Raw genomic sequence first — 4,854 nt, 5'->3', positions numbered from 1 at the left:
AGGAAGTCAAGACTAAGGCAGTATAATAGTCAAGCCTAATTCCAATGGGTGACTCCTACTCCTACACTAGCTATGAAGTTCTGGAGTTCAGGGATTTCTCCTAACGACTCTGCCTCTCTAATGGGGAGTCGCCATCCCTTCACTCTCTCGGTGCTAGCTCCTACTCCCAACTGAAAGACTTTAAACTGATTCTTAACTGAACTTAAACTGAGCTGAATTTTTTACTGATCATATTTCTCGAATGATCTGACTGAGTTATGCGGAATTCACTTGGTTCTGTATCTGACGGAATACTACTAAATCTCATTATCTGACAGCATGATACTGAGCGTTTAATAGATTACTCGTATGCTACTAAGGTCTGAAATGAATCTTGAATACTACTAGATATGATCTAAGTACAGAACTGAGGCTAGAATGCTAACGATAATGAGATTTCTGAGATTACTGAGATTTCTTACGTTCTTATCTGTCTGAGAGTATAGAGTTCTATAACTCACTAAATTCTATGAATTATGGTTTGACTGATATTATCGAGAAAACTAACACTTGATCTTTGGTTTATTTATACGCCTAAGCACCATAATTTATCCATATTTTAGTTGTGTTTAGAGAACAAAGTGCCTGGTTTCTTATGTTTTTACTCTACTTATATGTAATTGAGCTAAACGATGTGATTAGCATGATTTTAGGTATTAATGAGGTAGATGAAGACATTATGGGTCTATGCAATACGGATGGTATATGACACAAGAGAGAGTAGCAACCTGAACCAAATGTGGCGCCTAGAAAATACAATCTGGACCAAATGTGGCACCTAGAAACTATGTCCAAGACTAGTTTATCATTTATAATTAGTTCAGGGACCTAGAAGGAAATTATGAGAGAAGAGATTATTAAAAGGCTTAATGCTGAATTTTTAAGGAGGATTCATCATTCTGTATTATTTTTGGAGAGAGCAAAGAAGGGTGGCTTAGCTTGAGAGAGAGAAAAACATATTTTGCTCTTGCTCTCAGTATTCGCACACCAAGATCGTCTTCTAGTTTTTGGTATGATGAATATTTCTATTGTGATTTTCATTTTATTCATGAGTAGATAAGTTTATTAGTTACGGTTATGGAATCCTTGTAGCATACAATCTATTACTTTGGGTTTTGAATTCATTATGCATTGATTTGTTTACATCATACTCTCTTCGTTTATCTTGAATTTTCGTGGCTGCAAACATAGAGGATATGCCTTAAAATACAACTTGTTCAAAAGAAAGGTTGTTGTTCAGAAAGGAGAGTAGTGACAAGAAAATAGGATTACCAACCCTTATTTCATATGTTAATGCCTTAAAAGGATTAACTACTTGGAGATTTCGTATTGTTTTTGGTAAACGCTTTTGATTCGAGAGAACTAAAGTGAATTAGTCCTTGATGGTTGAGGAACACTAGGATTGTGTTATTAAATACAATACATTTCTCTGTAAGCATGATGCATGTATGAATTCGTAAAGCCCAGAGTTAGAAAGTATTGAAAACTACAAGGTGGACATAACCCTAGCTTGCTCTTTCTCTGAATTTGAATACTACTCCACTTATTTCATCTTGTTAAACTCAAACCATTAATTTGTGAGCTGAATCAAATCCCCCTATTTATTTTACGGAAACAATCGATTAAAAGTCAAATAATCTGCATACAACTTAATTAGCACCATATTCCCTATGGGATTCGACCCCAACCTAGTTGGGTTATATATTTTACAATGACTGATTACTCTCTCGTAAGACAGGTGTAGTTTGGGCGTATCAAATTTTGGCGCCGTAGTCGGGGAATATGGTTGTCGATTGAGTTTATGTGTGTAAGTTGATTGTTAGTTAAGTTTCCTTATTTTACATTTATTTGTTGTTTTTGTTTGTTATAGGCTCATTGTTGTTTATGCCACGAAACAGAAGTTTAGGAGAACCATTATTACCCTTCAATCCTGAACCTCATCTCATTGAAAGAATGGCTAACCAATAGGAAACTGAAAGATTAGCCGCTTTGGCTAATGCTCAATTAAACCTCCAAAATGCTGATAACCCAGGTCAGGAACCTAATCCAGATGAAGAGGACCTGGGAGACGATGAGTTGTTAGGTCCAATTAATCGAAGGCGTGCAGAGGATATAGCTGCACCAGTGAACAGAAATGTGAACAGAAATCGTCCTTTCAGAGAAAGACCTAAACGCCAAGCTATGCATTTTAATATGGAGGATGATGATGATGACTTGGATGGAGCCGGTGCAACAGGGGCTATTATTTCTCCACCCTTAGCACCCGAGGCCAAGTTTAATATTACAAGCACTATGATCCCGCTGTTGCAACTCAAAGGGATATTTGGTGGACTTGCAGGCGATGACCCGAATATTTATTTGGTTAATTTTGTCTCAACATGCATGTCGTTTGACAACCCAGGGGTTGGACAAAATGCAATTTGACTGCATCTATTTCCATAGTCTCTATCTGGAGAGGCAACTCTATGGTTAAGTGGGCTAACTCCCGACTTTATTACAAATTGGAGGCAATTGAAAGATGCTTTCCTAGAAAGATTCTTTCCGTCATCCAAGAGAGCACAGTTGAGAGATGAGATAAGCAATTTCAGATAGCTTCCAACTGAAGCTCTCCATGAGACTTAGGAGAGGTTCAAGAAGAATCTTATGCGGTGCCCAAATCATCAGATGACCAATGTCCACTTGATGGAGATATTATATCAGGCCTTGAATTCGGTTACCAAGCTAGTGGTAGATAATGCTACTGGTGGATCATTCATGGACCTTTCTTTTACTGAAGCTTCTGAGATGCTTGATCAGATAACAAAGAAGAGTAAAGCTTGGCATACTAGGGATTCTGAGGTAGCAAGCTCTACTGTATCTATTGGCATGACTGCAGAACAGAGGCAAAGAGAAGAAGAGCATGACCAGGACATGGCTCATATGAAGATATAAATAGATCTTCTTACTAAGAATCTATTATTAGGAAAGACAGAGAAGGTTAAAGCTATAGCATCACAGGGGAGGGCTGACTCCAATCCTGAGGAAGAAGCCAATTACTTGAACAATCAGATGGGTTTTCGAGGTGGTGGACAAGGAAACCAAGGGTGGAACCATCAAGGAGATTGGAAGAGTAAAAGTGACAGGAGTACACTGTATGTACCTCTTGCAAGCCGTGATAATTCTGCCACCAGTTCAGGCAAAATGTCTATGGAGGACATGATGGAGAAATTATTAAAGGGAGTTAAGGTGACAAATTCTAGGGTAACTACTGTAAAGAGTGAAATATCTTTCATGAGTCAACTAGTAAATTCGCACTCAGTCACTATTAAACAATTAGAGCAGCAGATGAGCCAATTATCTATAGCATTCAACCAAAGACAGAATAGGACTCTACCAAGTGATATAGTTCAGAATTTGAGGACTGATAGAGCGTGTATGGCCATTACCACTAAGAGTGGTAAGATGTTATCTAGTCCTGGTTTGGGAGGTTCCTCTTATACTATGAGGTTGAAATAGATTGGGAGATGGTTGATGAATCTCCAGTGGTGCGTGTGGAGTTGGGAGGTTTGAAAAAGAAAAGTGCAGAAGTTGAACAACCAACTAAGCCAAAGCATATTAGTGATGTGGTGCAAGGCATACAAAAGGAGGTAAAAGCTGCTCCAACTGAAATCCTAAGTCCGCCATCCCCATTTTCATAAAGATTAAATAAGAAAGAATATGATGGTAATTTTAGCAAATTCATGGATATGTTGAAGCAGTTGACAGTGAATGTGCCCTTAGTTGAAGCACTGGAACAGATACCCGGATATGCTAAGTTTATGAAAGACCTTTTGACAAAGAAAAGGATTGAGATCTATGAAATGGTAGACAATCTTCATCATTGTAGTGCTATTGCTACAAGATCTATTGTCCAGAAGAAAGCTGATCTGGGTGCATTTACAGTTCCATGTACGATTGGATTGCTAAAGTTTGAAAAGGCCCTTTGTGATTTGGGGAAAGTATCAATCTTATGCCATTGACGATTTTTAAGAAACTGGGTTTGGGAGATCCTATGCCCACCAATATGTGGCTTATAATGGCGTATAGATCAGTAAAAAAGCCGATTGGGATTCTACATGATGTACTTGTAAAAGTTGTTGATTTTATATTTCCTGCCGACTTTGAAATTCTTAATTGCGAAGTGGACTTTGAAGTACTCATAATTTTAGGTAGGCCGTTCTTAGCAACTGGGAGAGTGTTAGTTGACATAGAGCTAAATAAGCTGAAATTTAGGCTCAATGAGAAAGAAGTTAGCTTTGAAGTATGTCGGTCTATGAAATAACAAAAAGAGATTAGTGTCTTCTCGATTGTTGATGTATTTTATGAAGATGAGCGAGATGTACCAATTAAGAATATGTATTTTGTGGAGACCATTGCTGGTTTGGTTGAACTTATAAGCAAGGATGTGAGTGACTTCAAAGTGGTTGGACTAGGAATAAAGAATTTTCTTGATCCATCAAATGAGATACAAAAGGTATCATCGATGTATCTTGACGAAGTCTGAGTAGTCAAGATAATCGAGTCGTACCGCAATGTTAAATCAGGTGCTGCATGGGAAGCAACCCATGGTTTTATTTTCACTTTATTATGTTAAATAAAAATGCAAAAAGAAGAGTCGAGCCACGACCAAAACTACGGCTCTTGGTGGGAGGCAACCCATCTTTCTAATCATTTTTGTTGTTTTTTATTAAGTTTAGGTGCACGAAGTACTAAAGAGAAGATTAGTACCAATTTTGATTTGGAAGCAAGCCATGTCAATGGTGGTAAGTTTAGGAGTAATGGAAACATTATAGGTAA

Source organism: Capsicum annuum, chromosome 7, assembly GCF_002878395.1.
Source record: "Capsicum annuum cultivar UCD-10X-F1 chromosome 7, UCD10Xv1.1, whole genome shotgun sequence".
NCBI lineage: Eukaryota > Viridiplantae > Streptophyta > Magnoliopsida > Solanales > Solanaceae > Capsicum > Capsicum annuum.
This window is presented reverse-complemented; position numbering follows the sequence as displayed.